The sequence below is a fragment of the Lissotriton helveticus genome, chromosome 7, assembly GCF_964261635.1.
Source record: "Lissotriton helveticus chromosome 7, aLisHel1.1, whole genome shotgun sequence".
Lineage (NCBI taxonomy): Eukaryota > Metazoa > Chordata > Amphibia > Caudata > Salamandridae > Lissotriton > Lissotriton helveticus.
This window is the reverse complement of record NC_136068.1, coordinates 1,955,086,908-1,955,114,792: the sequence shown is the minus strand read 5'-3', so window position 1 is coordinate 1,955,114,792 and position 27,885 is coordinate 1,955,086,908. Positions and strand designations below refer to the sequence as shown.

General features: G+C 54.0%; 1 protein-coding gene across 1 annotated transcript in view; it reads left to right on the top strand.

Moving 5' to 3' along the window:
* Positions 1-4,857: 4,857 nt before the first annotated feature.
* The window catches only part of ZYX (zyxin), a 180,835-nt gene continuing 157,807 nt past the window's right edge, over positions 4,858-27,885 (top strand). Inside the window, exon 1 of the mRNA XM_078655845.1 lies at positions 4,858-5,063. The gene's annotated coding sequence lies outside the window, so the exon portion shown is untranslated. The remainder of the gene's footprint in view (positions 5,064-27,885) is intronic.

Genomic DNA, 27,885 nt, shown 5'->3' with positions numbered 1-27,885 from the left:
CTGGAATGCTTCTCTCCTGCACCCCTGGAATGCTTCTCTCCTCCATCCCTGGAATGCTTCTCTCCTCCACCCCTGGAATGCTTCCCTCCTCCACCCCTGGAATGCGTCCCTCCGCCACCTCTGGAATGCTTCTCTCCTGCACCCCTAGAATGCTTCTCTCCTCCATCCCTGGAATGCTTCTCTCCTCTACCCCTGGAATGCTTCTCTTCTCCATCCCTGGAATGCTTCTCTCCTCCACCCCTGGAATGCTTCCCTCCTCCACCCCTGGAATGCTTCCCTCCTCCAACCCTGGAATGCTTCCCTCCTCCACCCTTGGAATGCTTCCCTCCTCCACCTCTGGAATGCTTCCCTCCTCCACCTCTGGAATGCTTCTCTCCTCCACCTCTGGAATGCTTCCCTCCTCCACCTTTGGAATGCTTCTCTCCTCCACCCCTGGAATGCTTCTCTCCTCCACCTCTGGAATGCTTCCCTCCTCCACCCCTGCAATGCTTCCCTCCTCCACCTCTGGAATGCTTCCCTCCTCCACCTCTGGAATGCTTCTCTCCTCCACCCCTGGAATGCTTCCCTCCTCCACCCCTGGAATGCTTCCCTCCTCCACCCCTGGAATGCTTCCCTCCTCCACCCTTGGAATGCTTCCCTCCTCCACCTCTGGAATGCTTCCCTCCTCCACCTCTGGAATGCTTCTCTCCTCCACCTCTGGAATGCTATCCTCCTCCACCTTTGGAATGCTTCTCTCCTCCACCCCTGGAATGCTTCTCTCCTCCACCTCTGGAATGTGTCCCTCCTCCACCTATCGAACCCCCACCCCATGTATGATATCTCCCTCCTCCACTCCAGGAATGCTTCTCTACTCCACCCCTGGAATGCTTCCCTCCTCCACCTTCCATGTCTCTCTCCCTCACCCCTGGAATGCTTCTCTCCTCCATCCCTGGAATGCTTCTCTCCTCCACCCCTGGAATGCTTCCCTCCTCCACCTTCCATGTCTCCCTCCCTCACCCCTGGAATGCTTCTCTCCTCCATCCCTGGAATGCTTCTCTCCTCCACCCCTGGAATGCTTCCCTCCTCCACCCCTGGAATGCTTCTCTCCTCCACCCTTGGAATGCTTCCCTCCTCCACCTCTGGAATGCTTCCCTCCTCCACCTCTGGAATGCTTCCCTCCTCCACCTCTGGAATGCTTCCCTCCTCCACCTCTGGAATGCTTCTCTCCTCCACCTCTGGAATGCTTCCCTCCTCCACCTTTGGAATGCTTCTCTCCTCCACCCCTGGAATGCTTCTCTCCTCCACCTCTGGAATGCTTCCCTCCTCCACCCCTGCAATGCTTCCCTCCTCCACCTCTGGAATGCTTCCCTCCTCCACCTCTGGAATGCTTCTCTCCTCCACCCCTGGAATGCTTCCCTCCTCCACCCCTGGAATGCTTCCCTCCTCCACCCCTGGAATGCTTCCCTCCTCCACCCTTGGAATGCTTCCCTCCTCCACCTCTGGAATGCTTCCCTCCTCCACCTCTGGAATGCTTCTCTCCTCCACCTCTGGAATGCTTCCCTCCTCCACCTTTGGAATGCTTCTCTCCTCCACCCCTGGAATGCTTCTCTCCTCCACCTCTGGAATGTGTCCCTCCTCCACCCCTGCAATGCTTCCCTCCTCCACCTCTGGAATGTGTCCCTCCTCCACCTATCGAACCCCCACCCCTACCCCATATATGATATCTCCCTCCTCCATCCCTGGAATGCTTCTCTCCTCCACCCCTGGAATGCTTCCCTCCTCCACCTTCCATGTCTCCCTCCCTCACCCCTGGAATGCTTCTCTCCTCCATCCCTGGAATGCTTCTCTCTTCCACCCCTGGAATGCTTACCTCCTCCACCTTCCATGTCTCCCTCCCTCACCCCTGGAATGCTTCTCTCCTCCATCCCTGGAATGCTTCTCTCCTCCATCCCTGGAATGCTTCTCTCCTCCACCCCTGGAATGCTTCCCGCCTCCACCTTCCATGTCTCCCTCCCTCACCCCTGGAATGCTTCTCTCCTCCATCCCTGGAATGCTTCTCTCCTCCACCCCTGGAATGCTTCCCTCCTCCACCCCTGGAATGCTTCTCTCCTCCACCCTTGGAATGCTTCCCTCCTCCACCTCTGGAATGCTTCCCTCCTCCACCTCTGGAATGCTTCCCTCCTCCACCTCTGGAATGCTTCCCTCCTCCACCTCTGGAATGCTTCTCTCCTCCACCTCTGGAATGCTTCCCTCCTCCACCTTTGGAATGCTTCTCTCCTCCACCCCTGGAATGCTTCTCTCCTCCACCTCTGGAATGCTTCCCTCCTCCACCCCTGCAATGCTTCCCTCCTCCACCTCTGGAATGCTTCCCTCCTCCACCTCTGGAATGCTTCTCTCCTCCACCCCTGGAATGCTTCCCTCCTCCACCCCTGGAATGCTTCCCTCCTCCACCCTTGGAATGCTTCCCTCCTCCACCTCTGGAATGCTTCCCTCCTCCACCTCTGGAATGCTTCTCTCCTCCACCTCTGGAATGCTTCCCTCCTCCACCTTTGGAATGCTTCTCTCCTCCACCCCTGGAATGCTTCTCTCCTCCACCTCTGGAATGTGTCCCTCCTCCACCCCTGCAATGCTTCCCTCCTCCACCTCTGGAATGTGTCCCTCCTCCACCTATCGAACCCCCACCCCTACCCCATATATGATATCTCCCTCCTCCATCCCTGGAATGCTTCTCTCCTCCACCCCTGGAATGCTTCCCTCCTTCACCTTCCATGTCTCCCTCCCTCACCCCTGGAATGCTTCTCTCCTCCATCCCTGGAATACTTCTCTCTTCCACCCCTGGAATGCTTCTCTCCTCCACCCCTGGAATGTTTCCCTCCTCCACCTTCCATGTCTCCCTCCCTCACCCCTGGAATGCTTCTCTCCTCCATCCCTGGAATGCTTCTCTCCTCCACCCCTGGAATGCTTCCCTCCTCCACCTTCCATGTCTCCCCCCCTCACCCCTGGAATGCTTCTCTCCTCCATCCCTGGAATGCTTCTCTCCTCCATCCCTGGAATGCTTCTCTCCTCCACCCCTGGTATGCTTCCCTCCTCCACCTTCCATGTCTCCCTCCCTCACCCCTGGAATGCTTCTCTCCTCCATCCCTGGAATGCTTCCCTCCTCCACCTCTGGAATGCTTCCCTCCTCCACCTCTGGAATGCTTCTCTCCTCCACCTCTGGAATGCTTCCCTCCTCCACCCCTGGAATGCTTCTCTCCTCCACCCCTGGAATGCTTCTCTCCTGCACCTTTGGAATGCTTCCCTCCTCCACCCCTTCAATGTTTCCCTCCTCCACCTCTGGAATGCTTCTCTCCTCCACCCCTGGAATGCTTTTCTCCTGCACCCCTGGAATGCTTCCCTCCTCCACCTCTGGAATGCTTCCCTCCTCCACCTCTGGAATGCGTCCCTCCTCCACCTCTGGAATGCTTCTCTCCTCCATCCCTGGAATGCTTCTCTCCTCCATCCCTGGAATGCTTCTCTCCTCCACCCCTGGAATGCTTCCCTCCTCCACCCCTGGAATGCTTCCCTCCTCCACCCTTGGAATGCTTCCCTCCTCCACCCCTGGAATGCTTCTCTCCTCCACCCCTGGAATGCTTCCCTCCTCCACCCCAGGAATGCTTCCCTCCTCCACCCCTGGAATGCTTCCCTCCTCCACCTTCCATGTCTCCCTCCCTCACCCCTGGAATGCTTCTCTCCTCCATCCCTGGAATGCTTCTCTCCTCCACCCCTGGTATGCTTCCCTCCTCCACCTTCCATGTCTCCCTCCCTCACCCCTGGAATGCTTCTCTCCTCCATCCCTGGAATGCTTCCCTCCTCCACCTCTGGAATGCTTCCCTCCTCCACCTCTGGAATGCTTCTCTCCTCCACCTCTGGAATGCTTCCCTCCTCCACCCCTGGAATGCTTCTCTCCTCCACCCCTGGAATGCTTCTCTCCTGCACCTTTGGAATGCTTCCCTCCTCCACCCCTTCAATGTTTCCCTCCTCCACCTCTGGAATGCTTCTCTCCTCCACCCCTGGAATGCTTTTCTCCTGCACCCCTGGAATGCTTCCCTCCTCCACCTCTGGAATGCTTCCCTCCTCCACCTCTGGAATGCGTCCCTCCTCCACCTCTGGAATGCTTCTCTCCTGCACCCCTGGAATGCTTCTCTCCTCCATCCCTGGAATGCTTCTCTCCTCCACCCCTGGAATGCTTCCCTCCTCCACCCCTGGAATGCTTCCCTCCTCCACCCTTGGAATGCTTCCCTCCTCCACCTCTGGAATGCTTCCCTCCTCCACCTCTGGAATGCGTCCCTCCTCCACCTCTGGAATGCTTCTCTCCTGCACCCCTGGAATGCTTCTCTCCTCCATCCCTGGAATGCTTCTCTCCTCCACCCCTGGAATGCTTCCCTCCTCCACCCCTGGAATGCTTCCCTCCTCCACCCTTGGAATGCTTCCCTCCTCCACCCCTGGAATGCTTCCCTCCTCCACCCCTGGAATGCTTCCCTCCTCCACCCCTGGAATGCTTCCCTCCTCCACCCCTGGAATGCCCTCTCCTCCACCCCTGGAATGCTTCTCTCCTCCACCCCTGGAATGCTTCTCTCCTCCACCCCTGGAATGCTTCTCTCCTCCACCCCTGGAATGCTTCCCTCCTCCACCCTTGGAATGCTTCCCTCCTCCACCCCTGGAATGCTTCCCTCCTCCACCCCTGGAATGCTTCCATCCTCCACCCCTGGAATGCTTCCCTCCTCCACCCCTGGAATGCTTCTCTTCTCCACCCCTGGAATGCCCTCTCCTCCACCCCCGCTGCCCCCTCGGTCCCAGCCTCTGAGCTCAGCCTTCGGCCTCCCTCGCTCCTGTCCATGTTTGGGCAGAGCCGCGGCCTCCAGGGTGAGGAGGAGGAGGAGGAAGGAAGGAAGGGCCCCGCCCCGGCCCACGGGGCACTGGGACTTCAGCGGCCGCCGCCGGGGCAGGAGGAAGAGGAGGAGAGAGAGAGAGCACCGAGAGGAAGAGGAAGGAGAGCACCCAGGAGGGCCCGAGAGGAAGGAGCGCAGCCAGAGACCCCCGTACCGGTGAGTGCTCCTCTGACATACAGGGGCCCTAGGACCGGCGGGGGCCCAGGGGGGCCCTGCCCGGAGTGTGCGCCTCTAAACCCCGGGACAGGTCGGGGCCCCTCACCCTGGGGCGGCCCCTTAAGTTGTACCGGGGCGTGCCCCCACCCCCGGGACGGGTAAAGGGGCAGGAGGGGGCCCTCAGCCGGGAGCCCCAGGACAGAGGGCGGGGGCCCTGGTACAGGAGGGGCCACTAAACCCTGGATAAGAAGGTGGGGCTTTCAACCCAGGACAGGCCGGGGGGGTCTTGTGCTGGAGAGTACCCCCCCCCCTAAGGAAGCCGAGCCCCCGCACTGGTGGGGGCAGAGGGGGGGGGGCAGTCTGTACCTGTGACTCCCTCCAGACAGGGGGCAGCTGCACCAGCCCCCCCCCCCCCCCGGCCAGGCATGGCCCCCCAGAGCAGGGGCCCCGGCTGCTCAGGCCGCCTCCATTACAGACTAGGCTTTTCATTCTACAAAGCGGTGCATGCTGGGAGTTGTGGTCCACCGCTTCAGCGGAAGCCGCTGATCTGACTCCCCCGAGAGCTTGGGGAGGGGCTAGGAGGGGGTATTTGTAAATCTGGGTGGGGAGGGGGGGGGTCACAGAGCTGGGCTTGAGAATCAACCCCCCCCGGCCTGTTTCTTAACATGGAGCAAAGGTCTTGAACACATTTTTCTTTTCCTTGCCTGCAGTCCCCGCGCCCCTGTCTCTGTCCTGCCGGGTCCCGTGGGCGCCGAGAGTGGCCCCCACGGAGGATGGACCCCCCCTGCAGCCCCCCGGGCCCGAGGCAGTGTCTGTGCCCGGGCTCCTGGCCTGTGGGGCCCGGGGGGGGGGGGGGCAGGACAGGCCTTCACACGTGGATGTAGCGCTGGTGGTGGTGACGCCGCCTCTGGGCGCTTCATGGGATCCGTCCGCAGGCTCGGGCGGGGCCGGGACAAGTAAAGCGGCGCACGGAGGGGGAGCTGGAAACTGAAAACCAGCGGCTGGGCGGGAGGGGGGGGGGGGGGGCGTGTGTCTATAAGAGGCGTCCGTGTGCATGGGGGGGCCGAAGCTGTGCATGGGGGCTGCGGAGGGGTCGGGGACTGCCGCCCCCCCCGGACAAATAGTGATTCATTCATTCATCTGTGTATTTCCCCCTCGTGTCTGCACTTGTCTCTTCTTCTGTAACCCCAGCCCCGCCCTCTGAGGAGAGGGCCCCCTCAGGGCGCTGCAGACTCCCTCCCACGCACTTCCTGTGGGGCCCCCGCGGGCAGGAGTGAGGGGGGGGGGGCATCCTGTCAGCTGATCACTATGACATGACGTCACTCCATCCTCACCCATCCTGTACAGGGGTGAGACTGCCAGTCACACCCACAGCTGGCACCGGGCGGGGGGGGGGGGGGATGACACCTCCAGATAAATGCAGTCTGGACCCGGTGATGGGATCTGGGGCCCTGAGGTGGGGTGGGGTGGGGTGGGGGGGCTGATGTCTCTTTCAGTTTAGATCCAGGCCTTTAAATCCTGTTCTCATCTTGTCACCTTTGCTGAGCAGCCACAGACCGGGGTCAAATGTCACTCTCTCTTCCAGGGAGTCTGGGGTTTACTTTTCTTTCTCTGACTTCATAGCGAGAGGATTTATGTGACATCATGCTGGCTACAGGGGGACCTTCTGAAGTGTGTTGGAAACAAATATTTCAATACCATCCAAACTAATCAATACATCAGGTGAAGCCATTTCCAATCATTATCGTTTATGCGCTGTATAGTTTTATCGTGTGTGTTAAATGGTCGTTTCAATTAAAAATGTGTTGTCTGTAATGGCCGTGCGCTCCCACACGTGTGTACTCCACCACACTGCATTCCGTGCCTTTCTACTCTGCATTTCTCTTCGCCACTGCAGCCTTCAGCACTACACTCTATGCCAGTCCACTCTGCAGTCTATGCCACCCACTATACTCCTCTTCACTCTGCTCTAAAACAATCTACTCTGCGCCACTTCAATCTATGCTTCACCACGCCACTCTACGCCACTTCAATCTATGCTTCACCACGCCACTCTACGCCACTCTGCGCCACTTCAATCTATGCTTCACCACGCCACTCTACGCCACTCTGCGCCACTTCAATCTGCTTCACCACTCCACTCTGCGCCACTTCAATCTATGCTTCACCACTCCACTCTACGCCACTCTGCGCCACTTCAATCTATGCTTCACCACGCCACTCTGCGCCACTTCAATCTATGCTTCACCACGCCACTCTACGCCACTCTGCGCCACTTCAATCTATGCTTCACCACACCACTCTACGCCACTCTGCGCCACTTCAATCTATGCTTCACCACGCCACTCTACGCCACTTCAATCTATGCTTCACCACACCACTCTACGCCACTCTACACCACTTCAATCTATGCTTCACCACTCCACTCTGCGCCACTTCAATCTATGCTTCACCACTCCACTCTACGCCACTCTGCGCCACTTCAATCTATGCTTCACCACACCACTCTGCGCCACTTCAATCTATGCTTCACCACGCCACTCTACGCCACTCTGCGCCACTTCAATCTATGCTTCACCACACCACTCTACGCCACTCTGCGCCACTTCAATCTATGCTTCACCACACCACTCTACGCCACTCTGCGCCACTTCAATCTATGCTTCACCACGCCACTCTACGCCACTTCAATCTATGCTTCACCACACCACTCTACGCCACTCTACACCACTTCAATCTATGCTTCACCACTCCACTCTACGCCACTCTGCGCCACTTCAATCTATGCTTCACCACGCCACTCTGCTCCACTTCAGTCTATGCTTCACCACGTCACTCTGCGCCACTTCAATCTATGCTTCACCACGCCACTCTACTCCCCTCTGCGCTGTAGAAAAATACAAACTGGGGGGGCACTACCAACCAGAATATAAGATCCTTAATTATTGCCCGGCGATGTCGCCTCTTGAACCCACAAAGAAGTTAAACTATTGAAGAGGCAGGCGCTGGAGACTGGAAGGCAGGAAACAAGGTTTTTATTCGCTCCGGAGGAGAACACAACGAAAACGGACAGAAGGTATCGTTCTGAGGTGCTCTAACTGCATCCCGGAGGCCTGGCCTCTTATACACAAGTTTATCTCTTTATTACATGTAACACATTCTCGTTGATACTTTGATGTACGGAAAGACATCCTCAGAATCCCCCCTTCCCAGCCCGTTCCCATGCAAGGCTACAGTGGAAGTCCCCGCCCCGTTCACAACAGGTGATGATCATTGCGCAGCTGGGTATTCCGCCGATTCACGGAGTGTGCGGGTTTCGATCGGATCTCGTGGGATGGGGGGGGGGGCTTTGATCATCTCGGGGGTCCTTTGAGGAGGGAAGCTTCCTATTGTATGGGGAGGGGCAAGAGATTGGTATCGGCAGAGCTAGGTGTCGGCCTGGGAACGGGGAAGACAAACGGGCACACGGGGAAAAGGGGTTTGCATCAAAAGGGCCGGAGGTCATGACGGGGAAGCAGGGAGATGTCGCGCTGGGAACAGGATGAGGGCCTGGGGCAGAGCAGCGCCGAAGAGGGGTTTATGACTCAAGGCAGGTGCAAGCAGGGGGGGGGTTGCCAGCGAAGTTAGGAGAGAGAGAGAGAGACGCGCTGGCTCTCGGCGAGAGCAGGGAAGCCATGGTGTCCAAAATGGCGGCTGTTTTACGCGCACAAAAGGTTTAAGGAGAGCAAGAGGGCGCCGATAATGTTGACGGTTTTCAGCCTAACTTTTAACAGTCCTCCCTTTTCAACATATCTAGCCAACTTGCTTACTCAATGTCAATTTTCATCAAATTCCTAACTTCGGTATCATATAATGCCCTCATATGTTCGCTTCCAATGTCCACAGTTTTGGGAAAAATACAACTCGCACATAAAGAACACATAGGTGGCAAACATTGAATTCCTAAGCATAGGCCACATATTACAACTACGGGAATCAGGATAATGGTGAGCAGTCTCCAGCCCCAGCTTTTGACGGTGTCCCAGAACCAACCACCAAGCGACCATTCTTCTTGCTCTTGGTGAACTTCCGAAGAGAGTCTGTGAAGATGTTCGATGGCTTTGTACACTGAGGGTGAGTTGTCCGGTATGTATGTACAACAGCTGGCCCCAATAATGCGGCATGCTCCTCCACGGTCCGCCAGAACCACATCTAGAACGAGGCGGTTCTGAAGAGCCACCAAACGGACCGCTTGGAGCTCGGCAGTGTTGTTGGCAAAGATGCCCGCTGTGATGTTCATGGTTGTCTCGACTGCCTGAGTCAAATGTCGGATGGCACGGCTGTTTGCCATCGGGCCCCAGAGGGGGACGAGTCCTTTCATAGCATCGAGGAACTGTGCCCCTGTTGAGTCGGCTTGCTCAACGTCTTTGGCTCGTTTTTGTCTGTGGTGATTCGCTGGGGCCACATAAGTTGGAGGAAGGACGAAGGAGATGTAGAAAGTGCCCCCCCAGCCTTTGGGGAGCCAGGTGTAGGCCTTCGTGCCACAGATGAAATACATGTTTGGGGATGACACAAAGGAAGGTGGATCCGTGGAGTCCAAAGTTCTGGTAAAGCGGCAAGCGCTGTGACCCACCAGCTGTGTCCCAAGTCCTTCTACACACATGTGGCCTGTGACGTTGATGACCGTCAGGGCCACAGTCAGAGTGGCAGCCGTTCGTTTCCGCAGATAGGAGAAGGTGGGTCTGGTTGGATTGTTGAACACCTGCATTTCGATTCGTTCTTTGGCCGGAATGTCCATTTGGATTGAGTCGCTGGGGGTCAGCGGGCAGAAGTGTGTCTTTGTCTTGTTTCGCCCGGCCCCATGAGAAGAATGTGCTGCAGCTCTGCTGGAGGTGGCATTTCCCGTATAGCTCTCTTGCAGGAGGATCAGCCAGGCAAGGCAGGAGCCGTGGACGGAGAAGGGTGAAGGGATGAATGGTATTGAATGTCCAGTGGCATGGGGTAGCAACCCACAGATCCAGCAGTTGGTGGCGTTGGTGGCAAGATTGTGCTGGTGAAGTAGCTGCACGAAAGAGTTGTTCCAAAACTCCTTTCGCCTCTCTCTTAGTTGAGGAGAGAGCGAAATTAGATAATGTTCCTTCATGGTGGTAGGCTGAGCAGTGGTTAGGAATGTTTCGTGAGCAGGTGCGTGTTCTTCCATAATCCAGAGCGTAGTCATGAGGAGAAAACAGAGGAGGATTACGATGAAGAGTGCAATTGTCTTTGAGCTATGGAGTCTGTCTGTTCTCGGATTTCTGTAGTGGGTATTTCCTGTTGTCTCAGTCGGCTTCTTGTTTGGCGCTTCCATCATCTTCTTATCTGGCGCTTCCATCATCTTCGTCTTCAAGGTGCTCGGTAGTGGGCAGGACCACAGACTCAGTTTTAGCTTCTCTCCAGGTAACCCTTGGTAGTTTGGGTCACCGTTCTGAGATTCTTTAACCTAGTCCGTGGCCTACTTAGCCGAAGCTCCCTCCTTTCGACGCAGGAAATACCCTTCTCGAGATGGCACAGTGGGGTCAGGATGTTTTGAAAGTTCAAGTGTCTCTGTATCAGGGTAGCAGTTCAACGATGGTCGGTCCCGGTTCAGGAGCTCTTCTTGGGTGTTGACGGTGTCTGTCGTGGCCAGGGCTGGAGAGACCTTTTTGCAGTGATGAGCGTGCAGCCAGTGTTTCTTCCCCTCCACTCGAAGTGCGGTCCGAGTGGTGATCAGCACTTGCCAGGGGCCCGTCCACCGGGGTTCCAAACTCTTTGATCGCTGAAAGTTTCGGATCAGCACGAAGTCCCCCGGCTGGATGGCGTGACCCGGACCCCTGGAAGCATCGGGGATGGCCTGCCGCACCTGCTGATGAAGGACAGACAAAGTTTCAGTCAATTTGTACAGATAATCAGACATTAGGACATCCGGAACGTCATGAATGGACGTTGGTTTCGGGGCAGACCAGACGCTCATGGGTCGACCGAAGACAACTTCATAAGGGGTTAAGTGATGTCGGGTGGGGGTAGAGCGCATCGATAGCAATGCCAATGGGAGGGCGTCTGGCCATTTCAGGCCCGTCGTAGCCACTATTTTGGCCAGTTTAAGCTTTAGTGTGGCGTTGTGTCGTTCGACAAGCCCAGCAGATTGAGGGTGGAAGACTGCGTGGAATTTCTGTTTGATACCCAGCCCATTTAGGATGAGCTGGATAACGTTGGCTACGAAGTGGGGGCCATTATCACTCCATAAAACACGACAGAGGCCATAACGGGGGAAAAACTCTTTTAACAGGACCTTTGCAGTGGCCATAGCGGTGTTGTCACGGGTTGGATATGCTTCCACCCATTTGCTAAATGCGCACACCACGACAAGTACATATTTCAGGCCTTGGCATCTGTCTAGCTGGATGTAGTCCATCTGCAGGACTTCAAATGGGTGGTTTGGGACCCCAAATCCCCCCCGGGGTACTACAGTTCCCTTCCCGGGGTTGTGTTGCAGGCATATTAAGCATTGTTGGACCAGGCGTTTGGCGGAATCTGGGATCTTGTCATTGTGCCAAACCCTGGAGACAAGTTCGATCATGGGGGCTGATCCTATGTGGGCTGGGGAGTGTGCCATGGTTAATATGGGAATCAAGTATGAATCAGGTAGCAACCATCTGTTCGTGTCTTTTGTCCGCCAGCAGCCTTCATCGTCTTTCAATCCCACCCGTGCCCATTCAGTCAATTCGTGTTGTGTGCTAGCCGTTTGTATGTCTCTAATTGTGTCCTTGGCGTCAGTCCAGTTTTCTGCTTGTGACCTGGTCACGTACATACGTGTTGTCGTTCTATTTTCAGCTGTCGTTCGGGCGGTGATGTCGGCTAGTGCATTTCCCTGTCCAATAATGTCTGTCACCTTCTTGTGTGCCTGGCATTTGATAACGGCAAGTTTGTTGGGGAGGAGGACAGCTTCGATTAAGGCGGAGACTAAATCCCCGTGCAGGATGGGCGTGCCGTGTGAGGTCAAGTATCCTCTCTCCCTCCAGAGGAGCCCAAAATGGTGAACCACCCCGAAGGCATACTGGCTGTCGGTGTAAATGTTCGCCGTGGTTCCTGTTGCCAGGATGCAGGCTCTCGTCAAAGCAATCAGTTCCGCTGCCTGGGCAGATCGCTGGGTGATGCGGGCTGTTTCTACTACAGTTCGAGCCGTGGTGACTGCATAGGCAGCGGAAGTGGTACCATCGGAGAGTTTGATGCAAGAACCGTCCACCCACAACTCCCCGTCGGGGTCAGGGAAAGCTGTGTCTCTGAGATCGACCCTACTCCTGGTCTGTTCGTCCGTAAGAGTCACGCAGTCATGTACGGGGTGCACATTGGGGTCGTTCTCTGGCAAGGGTAACAGAGTTGCTGGGTTCAGTGTGGTGCATCTTTTCAGGGTGATATGGGGGGCAAGCAAGGTTAGTTCGTATCCAGTCAGTCGTGCACTCGTCAGATGTTGCGTCTTGGTTTGGTTCAGGAGGGTGTCGACTGCATGGGGTACCAGTACCGTGAGGGAATTCGAGAGTACAATCCCCTCACTCTGTCGGATAGAGACTGCAGCAGCAGCTACAGCTCGAAGGCAGGCAGGCAAGGCTCTGGCGACAGGGTCAAGAGTGGCAGAGAAGTAAGCGCACGGTCGTTGCTTAGGACCGATGGCCTGGGTCAGGACAGATAAAGCGCACCCCTCCCTTTCGTGAGTGTAAAGGGAGAAGGGCTTTCTGTAATCAGGGGTACCCAGGACAGGGGCTGAGCAAAGGGCATCTCGTAGTTCTGTGAAGGAGGTTTGACACTCAGGAGTCCAAGGGAGTGGGAAAGGGACGTCTTTGTTTAGGAGAGAGAGCAGTGGTTTTACAACGAGGCTGAAGTTTGGCAACCATTGTCGGCAGAAGGAGGTGAGGCCTAATAGGGAGCGAACCTGCTTCTGGGTTTTAGGGACAGGGGTGTCTAGAATGGTCTGGATTCGATCAGGGGTGAGTTTCCTTCCATCTTTGGACAGAAGGTGGCCTAGGTAAGTGACCTGGGGTAGGCAGAATTGCAACTTCTTCTTGGAGACCTTGTGGCCATTTTCCGCAGGGAAGTGCAAGAGTTGAATGGTGGCGGTAACCGCTAGAGGGGTGGTGTCGGCTGCCAAAAGGATGTCATCGACATATTGTACCAACACCACCCCGTCGGGTAACCGGACTTGGTCTAGTTGCCTTTTGAGGGCCTGGCTGTAGATGCTAGGGCTCTCCGTGTAGCCTTGAGGGGCTCGGCAAAACCTATATGAGCGGGATTTTAGGGTAAAGCCGAAGAGATATCGGCTGTCTGGGTGGATGGGGATGGAGAAGAAAGCGTTCTTGAGGTCGATGACGGAAAAGGTGGTGGCAGTGGATGGAATCAAGGTCAGGATGGTGGTGATGTCTGAGACCACAGGGTACTGGGGTACCACCACTTTGTTGATCTCTCGGAGGTCGATGATGAAACGGTATGCTTTCTCATCTCCCTCTCCCTGCTTCTTGATAATGGGCAAGATAGGGCTGTTGCAAACGTTGCTAACCACTTCCTCTACCACTCCTGCGTCTATCAGTGACTGGATAATCATTACCAATGCCTTCTCGCCCTCTGGCGATATCCGATATTGTGGGAGTTTTGGGAGTGTTGCGTCTGGTCGGACAGTAATGTGCACTGGGTCAATTAACATACGCCCTACGTCCGAATCCGCTTTGGCCCACAGATACGGAGGTAGGGTGTCAAGCAGGGACGCGTCGACGTCGGTGATGGAAAACATGTGTCGGGGGGAACAATGTTTAAGCAGAACGGGGTTGTCGTAAAGAAACACTCGAACTCCATCTTGAGAACACCTAATCGTCGCTCGGAAGTGTTTCAGTAAGTCAAGTCCCATAATGGCGTCAGGGCTATTGGAGGAAAGCAGGAACGTGGTGTCGGTGGTGTTGTTTTCTATGTCAAAGAGAATCGGGGCAGACAAAGGGTTGGTGGAGGGCGTTCCATCGAAACCTGTCGATGTTATGAGTGAGCCAGACAAGGGTGCCCTTGGAATCAGTCGTTTAGATAACGCACTACGTGTTGCGCCAGTGTCTACCAGAAATGGAGACTTGGTACCCAGGACCTTAGCAGTGACATAAGGGCCCTGCTGGTCAACATAGAGCTCGACTGGATCCCTCCCTCGCCCTTGGCTGTCCTATGCAAAGGTGTGAGTGTCGTCATAGTCAGATTGTTGATATTGGTTCTGTCTGGGTCGATCGAACGTATTCGGTCTGCTGGATCTGTCATTAGTCGCGTCATTTGGGGGCCCTCGTTGTGGTCCCTTAGGTCTCGGTCCGTTTGCTACATCCCTGGGGTCTCTGTTCCTGATCATTTCCAGGAGAACTGGGCACTGGGATTTCCAATGGCCAGTCCCTTTGCAGAAAGCGCACTGGTCATCTCTAAGGTCTGTGCGTCCACTGTAGGGAGTCAGAGTGCGGTCCTGGGGAAATGCAGTCTTAGGGACGTTTGTCTGGTAGTTTCCCCGGTATTGGTCTCGTCCTATAGTCACCCCTTGCAGTTTGGCAATCATCACCCCCTCTTTTAAGTCTTTCTTCTTTTTCTCTGTCGCCCTATCGTTTTCATTTTTCTGATGCTCATAATATTGGGCCATTTGGAGAATCGCTGTAGGTTTGGAGGCTGCCCAACTACTCTCGCTGGCCTGTAGTTTCTGGGAGATGTCCAATGATAGGCCCTTAACATAATTCTGGACAAACAGATGGTGTCCGGTTGCAGTGGTCATGTCCTGGCCGCTGTAATCGGAGAACACCGTTTCAAACCGGGAGAAGTATTCCGATACATCCTCCTGGGGTTTTTGGCGACAGGCTGTTACTATCGACCAGTCCACTTTCTTTTCTGGGATTAGGGTTTTTAATTTCTCTACAATTTTATCTGGGAGGTCTAGAATGGATTTCAACGGCTTTTGTCCTGGTCCCCGTTGTTTGTCCAAGTCATCGAGTTGTGACCAGGTATGTCCGAACAGCTCAAGGTGGTCGACTTTCCGGATTTGCTTCCACACATCAGCTGGTAGACATAACCCGAAGAACAAGTCGATGTCAGCCAGGGTCATGATAGTTGAACCCAGGGCTGTACCCAATTCAGTATAGAAGGCAGTGGGGTTTTTACGTAGGTCGGGTAGAGATTTCCGGAATGTCAGTATCTCTTGCCGGTCCCATGGCTGGTAGACCCAGTTGTATACTACCCTTCCCTTCGCATCTTGGTTGTTTGCATCATCGTGAGTCCCTGTACCCCGAGGAGGAACCCAGTAAGGGGCAGCCTCACGTATCGGCATCATGGTGTTAGATTGCTCGGTTGGTGGTTCGGTCACTACGGGGGCCGCGGATTTAGCTCCCGGCTTTCGTTCAGTGAGGTGGCGGAAAACCTCAAGCGTACGCGTAAGGAGGTCCGACACATCACACTCGCCCTCATCCCCGATATCGACCTTCCGGTACAGAGTCCTTAGGCTCTCGGGACCTTTGTCTCGATATCGGTCCTCGTATGTATTCAAGACATGATAACACAGTCGTACGGTAAAATGTCGTCTGTGACTCCCTGTATACGAGCTGAACATATCTGTGATGTACTCTTCATCATCCTTCCTTTCTACCAGTGTCCTTGCTATTTTGTCGATCCCCGCTCGCTCATCTTTGTCTAGCCTGTTTGTTCTTGCAAGGCCAGCCCCTCGAGTCTCATGCTCGTCTAACGTTGTCGTTGATGCGGGTTTTAATACAAGGGGTTCGGCTGGCACAGAGGCCATTGGGGCCGACGCTGCGGCGGTACCTTCGTTTGTACCTGGGGGTGGCGCGTGCTGCGCCAAGGGTCGAGAAGGGGCGTATGGAGGGGGCATGTAGATGATAGGAGGACCTAACAGCAGGTCCTCATTGGCTTGTCGTTTCGAGGGTAAATCAGGGTAGAGCATGGAGGGGGTTCTAACCGGACACTGGCTTGGCGTTTCCCTTTCTAGTTTCTGTTTGGCTTTCTCTCTTTCCTCTATCTCCTTTTTTAGTTTCTGAGCAGCTAGGTGGGCTGCTTTTTGCAGCTCTTTTTCCAACCTACTCTCAGTTTTCTTTTTACGCTGTTCAGTTTCTTTTCGCCACATGCCGAAGCTATCAAGCATAGTGGGTGTTGTCTTGTTTTTACCTAGGGCAGTTTCTAGCATTTTTATTTTATCATCATCGAAGGATCCTGTCAGGGGCCATTGACTTTCTTGACCCTGTTTTGTATATTTATGCCATAGTTTACTATAGGCAATAGCGGTCAATCCATGCTTCATGAACATGTCCTTATTAGGGGTGCCTTCCAGTGGGGCTGGATGGTCCATCTCTAATAAGCGGTCCGGGCTAAACAGGCTACTAATCAGTGGGGAGAAGACAGACATGACGGCTCGTAACGAGGGACTAAAAAGTCAGCACTGCCTATCTTATCACTAGGTGCAAAGACTAGACAGAATATTTCTATTCTACGTTGTTTGCAGGCAGTGAATACCTCATGGATCACAATAACCAAAGACCAATAAATAACAATGGGGAGAATGAGTAGGTCCGCAAGGATCTGCGTTACCTACCTTTTTCACTATCTGCAAAAAGGGTGGTCTCTTCCCTGTTTGCAGACAGGGAATCTCCAGGAAACAATAATTTTGCGAACAACAGTTCAGTTTCAAGCAATTATAGGGTGGGGGAGAAAAAAATAAGCACGGCTGCTACCCTACCTATCCTCCACTGCTTGCAAAGAGAGAGACCTTTGTTTCTCCGTTTGCAGACAGTGAATCCCTCATAGATCAAGATAACAAAAGACCGATAAATAACAATGGGGAGAATGAGTAGGTCCGCAAAGATCTGCGTTACCTACCCTTTTCACTATCTGCAAAAAGGGTGGTCTCTTCCCTGTTTGCAGACAGGGAATCTCCAGGAAACAATAGTTTGTGAACAACAGCTCAGTTTCAGGTGATTATTGAGTGGGGGAGAAAAATAAGCACGGTTGTCTGCCCTACCTATCCTCCACTGCTTGCAAAGAGAGAGCCTGTTGTTTCTCCGTTTGCAGACAGTGAATCTCCAAATAAACAAAAAGAGCAATACTAGTATTTAACAAACAAGCAATCAAGCAATTTTTTCGCAATTTGTCGTGGTAACACGACCTTACCCGGACCGCATGGACAGTTTCCTGACTTCCGAATCCAGCGCCCGATCGTCCTCTCTTCTTCGTTATCCTCGCGGCACTCCTGATGGTTCCCAGTCAGGACCGTAGATCACTCGAGAGAGGTCTGTTCGGAACCAGTGAAGTTCGGATGATCGGCTGTCAGACGAGGGTCTATCGGACAGACGCGTTCCCGATCGTTGCAGTCGTTCACTTTGTCGTAAGGACCTCTCCCACTGGATCCATGGGTCGCTGATGGGCCCCACGCTTGGGACGCCAATTGTAGAAAAATACAAACTGGGGGGGCACTACCAACCAGAATATAAGATCCTTAATTATTGCCCGGCGATGTCGCCTCTTGAACCCACAAAGAAGTTAAACTATTGAAGAGGCAGGCGCTGGAGACTGGAAGGCAGGAAACAAGGTTTTTATTCGCTCCGGAGGAGAACACAACGAAAACGGACAGAAGGTATCGTTCTGAGGTGCTCTAACTGCATCCCGGAGGCCTGGCCTCTTATACACAAGTTTATCTCTTTATTACATGTAACACATTCTCGTTGATACTTTGATGTACGGAAAGACATCCTCAGAATCCCCCCTTCCCAGCCCGTTCCCATGCAAGGCTACAGTGGAAGTCCCCGCCCCGTTCACAACAGGTGATGATCATTGCGCAGCTGGGTATTCCGCCGATTCACGGAGTGTGCGGGTTTCGATCGGATCTCGTGGGATGGGGGGGGGGGCTTTGATCATCTCGGGGGTCCTTTGAGGAGGGAAGCTTCCTATTGTATGGGGAGGGGCAAGAGATTGGTATCGGCAGAGCTAGGTGTCGGCCTGGGAACGGGGAAGACAAACGGGCACACGGGGAAAAGGGGTTTGCATCAAAAGGGCCGGAGGTCATGACGGGGAAGCAGGGAGATGTCGCGCTGGGAACAGGATGAGGGCCTGGGGCAGAGCAGCGCCGAAGAGGGGTTTATGACTCAAGGCAGGTGCAAGCAGGGGGGGGGTTGCCAGCGAAGTTAGGAGAGAGAGAGAGAGACGCGCTGGCTCTCGGCGAGAGCAGGGAAGCCATGGTGTCCAAAATGGCGGCTGTTTTACGCGCACAAAAGGTTTAAGGAGAGCAAGAGGGCGCCGATAATGTTGACGGTTTTCAGCCTAACTTTTAACAGCGCCACTTCAATCTATGCTTCACCACGCCACTCTACTCCCCTCTGCGCCACTTCAATCTATGCTTCACCACGCCACTCTGCGCCACTTCAATCTATGCTTCACCACGCCACTCTACGCCACTTCAATCTATGCTTCACCACACCACTCTACGCCACTCTACACCACTTCAATCTATGCTTCACCACTCCACTCTACGCCACTCTGCGCCACTTCAATCTGCTTCACCACTCCACTCTACGCCACTCTGCGCCACTTCAATCTATGCTTCACCACACCACTCTACGCCACTCTGCGCCACTTCAATCTATGCTTCACCACGCCACTCTACGCCACTCTGCGCCACTTCAATCTATGCTTCACCACTCCACTCTGCGCCACTTCAATCTATGCTTCACCACTCCACTCTACGCCACTCTGCGCCACTTCAATCTATGCTTCACCACTCCACTCTGCGCCACTTCAATCTATGCTTCACCACACCACTCTACGCCACTCTGCGCCACTTCAATCTATGCTTCACCACACCACTCTACGCCACTCTGCGCCACTTCAATCTATGCTTCACCACGCCACTCTACGCCACTCTGCGCCACTTCAATCTGCTTCACCACTCCACTCTACGCCACTCTGCGCCACTTCAATCTATGCTTCACCACACCACTCTACGCCACTCTGCGCCACTTCAATCTATGCTTCACCACGCCACTCTACGCCACTCTGCGCCACTTCAATCTGCTTCACCACTCCACTCTGCGCCACTTCAATCTATGCTTCACCACACCACTCTACGCCACTCTGCGCCACTTCAATCTGCTTCACCACTCCACTCTACGCCACTCTGCGCCACTTCAATCTATGCTTCACCACACCACTCTACGCCACTCTGCGCCACTTCAATCTATGCTTCACCACGCCACTCTACGCCACTTCAATCTATGCTTCACCACACCACTCTACGCCACTCTACACCACTTCAATCTATGCTTCACCACTCCACTCTGTGCCACTTCAATCTATGCTTCACCACGCCACTCTGCTCCACTTCAGTCTATGCTTCACCACGTCACTCTGCGCCACTTCAATCTATGCTTCACCACGCCACTCTACTCCCCTCTGCGCCACTTCAATCTATGCTTCACCACGCCACTCTACTCCCCTCTGCGCCACTTCAATCTATGCTTCACCACGCCACTCTGCGCCACTTCAATCTATGCTTCACCACGCCACTCTACGCCACTTCAATCTATGCTTCACCACACCACTCTACGCCACTCTACACCACTTCAATCTATGCTTCACCACTCCACTCTACGCCACTCTGCGCCACTTCAATCTGCTTCACCACTCCACTCTACGCCACTCTGCGCCACTTCAATCTATGCTTCACCACACCACTCTACGCCACTCTGCGCCACTTCAATCTATGCTTCACCACGCTACTCTACGCCACTCTGCGCCACTTCAATCTATGCTTCACCACTCCACTCTACGCCACTCTGCGCCACTTCAATCTATGCTTCACCACTCCACTCTACGCCACTCTGCGCCACTTCAATCTATGCTTCACCACTCCACTCTACGCCACTCTGCGCCACTTCAATCTATGCTTCACCACTCCACTCTACGCCACTCTGCGCCACTTCAATCTATGCTTCACCACACCACTCTACGCCACTTTGCGCCACTTCAATCTATGCTTCACCACTCCACTCTACGCCACTCTGCGCCACTTCAATCTATGCTTCACCGCTCCACTCTACGCCACTCTGCGCCACTTCAATCTATGCTTCACCACTCCACTCTACGCCACTCTGCGCCACTTCAATCTATGCTTCACCACGCCACTCTACGCCACTCTGCGCCACTTCAATCTGCTTCACCACTCCACTCTACGCCACTCTGCGCCACTTCAATCTATGCTTCACCACACCACTCTACGCCACTCTGCGCCACTTCAATCTGCTTCACCACTCCACTCTACGCCACTCTGCGCCACTTCAATCTATGCTTCACCACACCACTCTACGCCACTCTGCGCCACTTCAATCTATGCTTCACCACGCCACTCTACGCCACTTCAATCTATGCTTCACCACACCACTCTACGCCACTCTACACCACTTCAATCTATGCTTCACCACTCCACTCTACGCCACTCTGCGCCACTTCAATCTATGCTTCACCACACCACTCTACGCCACTCTGCGCCACTTCAATCTATGCTTCACCACGCCACTCTACGCCACTCTGCGCCACTTCAATCTATGCTTCACCACGCCACTTTACGCCACTCTGCGCCACTTCAATCTATGCTTCACCACGCCACTCTACGCCACTTCAATCTATGCTTCACCACACCACTCTACGCCACTCTACACCACTTCAATCTATGCTTCACCACTCCACTCTACGCCACTCTGCGCCACTTCAATCTGCTTCACCACTCCACTCTACGCCACTCTGCGCCACTTCAATCTATGCTTCACCACACCACTCTACGCCACTCTGCGCCACTTCAATCTATGCTTCACCACGCCACTCTATGCCACTTCAATCTATGCTTCACCACACCACTCTACGCCACTCTACACCACTTCAATCTATGCTTCACCACTCCACTCTACGCCACTCTGCGCCACTTCAATCTGCTTCACCACGCCACTCTACGCCACTTCAATCTATGCTTCACCACACCACTCTACGCCACTCTACACCACTTCAATCTATGCTTCACCACTCCACTCTACGCCACTCTGCGCCACTTCAATCTGCTTCACCACTCCACTCTACGCCACTCTGCGCCACTGCAATCTATGCTTCACCACGCCACTCTACGCCACTTCAATCTATGCTTCACCACACCACTCTACGCCACTCTACACCACTTCAATCTATGCTTCACCACTCCACTCTACGCCACTCTGCACCACTTCAATCTATGCTTCACCACTCTACGCCACTTTAATCTATGCTTCACCACTCCACTCTGAGCCACTTCAATCTGCTTCACCACTCCACTCTACGCCACTTCAATCTATGCTTCACCACTCCACTCTGCGCCACTTCAATCTATGCTTCACCACTCCACGCCACTTCAATCTATGCTTCACCACACCACTCTGCGCCACTTCAATCTATGCTTCACCACGCCACTCTGCGCCACTTCAATCTATGCTTCACCACTCCACTCTGCGCCACTTCAATCTATGCTTCACCACGCCACTCTGTGCCACTTCAATCTATGCTTCACCACACCACTATACTCCCCTCTGCGCCACTTCAATCTATGCTTCACCACGCCACTCTGCGCCACTTCAATCTATGCTTCACCACACCACTCTACTCCCCTCTGCGCCACTTCAATCTATGCTTCACCACGCCACTCTGCGCCACTTCAATCTATGCTTCACCACACCACTCTACTCCCCTCTGCGCCACTTCAATCTATGCTTCACCACGCCACTCTGCGCCACTCTGCGCCACTTCAATCTATGCTTCACCACTCCACTCTGCGCCACTCTGCACCACTTTATGCTTCACCACACCACTCTGCGCCACTTCAATCTATGCTTCACCACACCACTCTACGCCACTCTGCACCACTTTATGCTTCACCACACCACTCTGCGCCACTTCAATCTATGCTTCACCACACCACTCTGCGCCACTTCAATCTATGCTTCACCACGCCACTCTACGCCACTTCAATCTATGCTTCACCACACCACTCTGCGCCACTTCAATCTATGGTTTCACCACACCACTCTACGCCACTCTGCGCCACTTCAATCTATGGTTTCACCACACCACGCCACTCTACGCTACTCAGCGCCACTTCAATCTATGGTTTCTCCACACCACTCTACGCCACTCTGCGCCACTTCAATCTATGGTTTCACCACACCACTCTCCTCCCCTCTGCGCCACTTCAATCTATGCTTCACCACGCCACTCTGCTCCACTTCAGTCTATGCTTCACCACGTCACTCTGCGCCACTTCAATCTATGCTTCACCACGCCACTCTGCGCCACTTCAATCTGCTTCACCACTCCACTCTACGCTACTCTGCGCCACTTCAATCTATGCTTCACCACTCCACTCTGCGCCACTTCAATCTATGCTTCACCACACCACTCTACTCCCCTCTGCGCCACTTCAATCTATGCTTCACCACTCCACTCTGCGCCACTTCAATCTATGCTTCACCACACCACTCTGCGCCACTTCAATCTATGCTTCACCACGCCACTCTGCGCCACTTCAATCTATGCTTCACCACGCCACTCTACTCCCCTCTGCGCCACTTCAATCTATGCTTCACCACGCCACTCTACTCCCCTCTGCGCCACTTCAATCTATGCTTCACCACACCACTCTGCGCCACTTCAGTCTATGCTTCACCACGCAACTCTGCGCCACTTCAATCTATGCTTCACCACACCACTCTGCTCCACTTCAGTCTATGCTTCACCACGTCACTCTGCGCCACTTCAATCTATGCTTCACCACACCACTCTACTCCCCTCTGCGCCACTTCAATCTATGCTTCACCACACCACTCTGCTCCACTTCAGTCTATGCTTCACCAAGTCACTCTGCGGCACTTCAATCTATGCTTCACCACGCCACTCTACTCCCCTCTGCGCCACTTCAATCTATGCTTCACCACGCCACTCTACTCCCCTCTGCGCCACTTCAATCTATGCTTCACCACACCACTCTGCGCCACTTCAGTCTATGCTTCACCACGCAACTCTGCGCCACTTCAATCTATGCTTCACCACACCACTCTGCTCCACTTCAGTCTATGCTTCACCACGTCACTCTGCGCCACTTCAATCTATGCTTCACCACGCAACTCTGCGCCACTGTACGCCACTTCAATCTATGCTTCACCACGCAACTCTGCGCCACTTCAATCTATGCTTCACCACACCACTCTGCTCCACTTCAGTCTATGCTTCACCACGTCACTCTGCGCCACTTCAATCTATGCTTCACCACACCACTCTACGCCACTCTGCACCACTTTATGCTTCACCACACCACTCTGCGCCACTTCAATCTATGCTTCACCACGCAACTCTGCGCCACTGTACGCCACTTCAATCTATGCTTCACCACGCAACTCTGCGCCACTTCAATCTATGCTTCACCACACCACTCTGCTCCACTTCAGTCTATGCTTCACCACGTCACTCTGCGCCACTTCAATCTATGCTTCACCACACCACTCTACGCCACTCTGCACCACTTTATGCTTCACCACACCACTCTGCGCCACTTCAATCTATGCTTCACCACACCACTCTGCGCCACTTCAATCTATGCTTCACCACGCCACTTCAATCTATGCTTCACCACACCACTCTGCGCCACTTCAATCTATGCTTCACCACGCCACTCTGCGCCACTTCAATCTATGGTTTCACCACACCACTCTACGCCACTCTGCGCCACTTCAATCTATGGTTTCACCACACCACGCCACTCTACGCTACTCAGCGCCACTTCAATCTATGGTTTCTCCACACCACTCTACGCCACTCTGCGCCACTTCAATCTATGGTTTCACCACACCACTCTACGCCACTCTGCGCCACTTCAATCTATGCTTCACCACGCCACTCTGCGCCACTTCAATCTATGCTTCACCACACCACTCTGCGCCACTCTGTGCCACTTCAATCTATACTTCACTACACCACTCTACGCCACTCTGCGCCACACCACTCTGCGCCACTTCAATCTATGCTTCACCACACCACTCTGCGCCACTTCAATCTATGCTTCACCACACCACTCTGCGCCACTTCAATCTATGCTTCACCACACTACGCCACTCTGCGCCACTTCAATCTATGCTTCACCACGCCACTCTACTCCCCTCTGCGCCACTTCAATCTATGCTTCACCACACCACTCTGCTCCACTTCAGTCTATGCTTCACCACGTCACTCTGCGCCACTTCAATCTATGCTTCACCACACCACTCTACTCCCCTGTGTGCCACTTCAATCTATGCTTCACCACACCACTCTGCTCCACTTCAGTCTATGCTTCACCACGTCACTCTGCGCCACTTCAATCTATGCTTCACCACACTACTCTACGCCACTCTGCGCCACTTCAATCTATGCTTCACCACACCACTCTACTCCCCTCTGCGCCACTTCAATCTATGCTTCACCACACCACTCTGCGCCACTTCAATCTATGCTTCACCACACCACTCTGCGCCACTTCAATCTATGCTTCACCACACCACTCTGCGCCACTTCAATCTATGCTTCACCACACTACTCTACGCCACTCTGCGCCACTTCAATCTATGCTTCACCACGCCACTCTACTCCCCTCTGCGCCACTTCAATCTATGCTTCACCACGCCACTCTACTCCCCTCTGCGCCACTTCAATCTATGCTTCACCACACCACTCTGCTCCACTTCAGTCTATGCTTCACAAAGTCACTCTGCGCCACTTCAGTCTATGCTTCACCACACCTCTCTACTCCCCTCTGCGCCACTTCAATCTATGCTTCACCACGCCACTCTGCTCCACTTTAGTCTATGCTTCACCACGTCACTCTGCGCCACTTCAATCTATGCTTCACCACGCCACTCTACTCCCCTCTGCGCCACTTCAATCTATGCTTCACCACGCCACTCTACTCCCCTCTGCGCCACTTCAATCTATGCTTCACCACACCACTCTGCTCCACTTCAGTCTATGCTTCACCACGTCACTCTGCGCCACTTCAATCTATGCTTCACCACACCACTCTACTCCCCTCTGCGCCACTTCAATCTATGCTTCACCACACCACTCTGCTCCACTTCAGTCTATGCTTCACCACGTCACTCTGCGCCACTTCAATCTATGCTTCACCACACTACTCTACGCCACTCTGCGCCACTTCAATCTATGCTTCACCACACCACTCTACTCCCCTCTGCGCCACTTCAATCTATGCTTCACCACGCCACTCTGCTCCACTTCAGTCTATGCTTCACCACGTCACTCTGCGCCACTTCAATCTATGCTTCACCACGCCACTCTACTCCCCTCTGCGCCACTTCAATCTATGCTTCACCACGCCACTCTACTCCCCTCTGCGCCACTTCAATCTATGCTTCACCACACCACTCTGCTCCACTTCAGTCTATGCTTCACCACGCAACTCTGCGCCACTTCAATCTATGCTTCACCACACCACTCTACTCCCCTCTGCGCCACTTCAATCTATGCTTCACCACACCACTCTGCTCCACTGTACGCCACTTCAATCTATGCTTCACCACGTCACTCTGCGCCACTTCAATCTATGCTTCACCACGCAATTCTGCGCCACTGTACGCCACTTCAATCTATGCTTCACCACGCAACTCTGCGCCACTTCAATCTATGCTTCACCACACCACTCTGCTCCACTTCAGTCTATGCTTCACCACGTCACTCTGCGCCACTTCAATCTATGCTTCACCACACCACTCTACGCCACTCTGCACCACTTTATGCTTCACCACACCACTCTGCGCCACTTCAATCTATGCTTCACCACACCCCTGTACGCCACTTCAATCTATGCTTCACCACGCCACTCTACGCCACTTCAATCTATGCTTCACCACACCACTCTGCGCCACTTCAATCTATGCTTCACCACGCCACTCTGCGCCACTTCAATCTATGGTTTCACCACACCACTCTACGCCACTCTGCGCCACTTCAATCTATGGTTTCACCACACCACGCCACTCTATGCTACTCTGCGCCACTTCAATCTATGGTTTCACCACACCACTCTACGCCACTCTGCGCCACTTCAATCTATGGTTTCACCTCAACACTCTACGCCACTTCAATCTATGCTTCACCACGCCACTCTGCGCCACTTCAGTCTATATGCTTCACCACGTCACTCTGCGCCACTTCAATCTATGCTTCACCACACCACTCTGCGCCACTCTGTGCCACTTCAATCTATGCTTCACCACACCACTCTACGCCACTTCAATCTATGCTTCACCACACCACTCTGCGCCACTTCAATCTATGCTTCACCACACCACTCTGCGCCACTTCAATCTATGCTTCACCATACCACTCTACGCCACTCTGCGCCACTTCAATCTATGGTTTCACCACACCACTCTACGCCACTCTGCGCCACTTCAATCTATGGTTTCACCACACCACGCCACTCTACGCTACTCTGCGCCACTTCAATCTATGGTTTCACCACACCACTCTACGCCACTCTGCGCCACTTCAATCTATGGTTTCACCACACCACTCTGCGCCACTTCAATCTATGCTTCACCACGCCACTCTGTGCCACTTCAATCTATGCTTCACCACACCACTCTGCGCCACTTCAATCTATGCTTCACCACGCCACTCTGCGCCACTTCAATCTATGCTTCACCACACCACTCTACGCCACTTCAATCTATGCTTCACCACACCACTCTGCGCCACTTCAATCTATGCTTCACCACACCACTCTATGCCACTCTGCGCCACTTCAATCGATGCTTCACCACGCCACTCTACGCCACTCTGCGCCATTTCAATCTATGCTTCACCACGCCACTCTACGCCACTTCAATCTATGCTTCACCACGCCACTCTGCGCCACTTCAATCTATGCTTCACCACTCCACTCTGCGCCACTTCAATCTATGCTTCACCACGCCACTCTACGCCACTTCAATCAATGCTTCACCACGCCACTCTACGCCACTTCAATCTATGCTTCACCACGCAACTCTGCGCCACTGTACGCCACTTCAATCTATGCTTCACCACGCAACTCTGCGCCACTTCAATCTATGCTTCACCACGTCACTCTGCTCCACTTCAGTCTATGCTTCACCACGTCACTCTGCGCCACTTCAATCTATGCTTCACCACACCACTCTACGCCACTCTGCACCACTTTATGCTTCACCACACCACTCTACGCCACTCTGCGCCACTTCAGTCTATGCTTCACCAAGTCACTCTGCGCCACTTCAATCTATGCTTCACCACACCACGCCACTCTACGCCACTCTGCGCCACTTCAATCTATGGTTTCACCACACCACTCTACGCCACTCTGCGCCACTTCAATCTATGGTTTCACCACACCACGCCACTCTACGCTACTCTGCGCCACTTCAATCTATGGTTTCACCACACCACTCTACGCCACTCTGCGCCACTTCAATCTATGGTTTCACCACACCACTCTACGCCACTCTGCGCCACTTCAATCTATGCTTCACCACGCCACTCTGCGCCACTTCAATCTATGCTTCACCACACCACTCTGTGCCACTTCAATCTATGCTTCACCACGCCACTCTACGCCACTTCAATCTATGCTTCACCACACCACTCTACGCCACTTCAATCTATGCTTCACCACACCACTCTGCGCCACTTCAATCTATGCTTCACCACACCACTCTGCGCCACTCCAATCGATGCTTCACCACGCCAC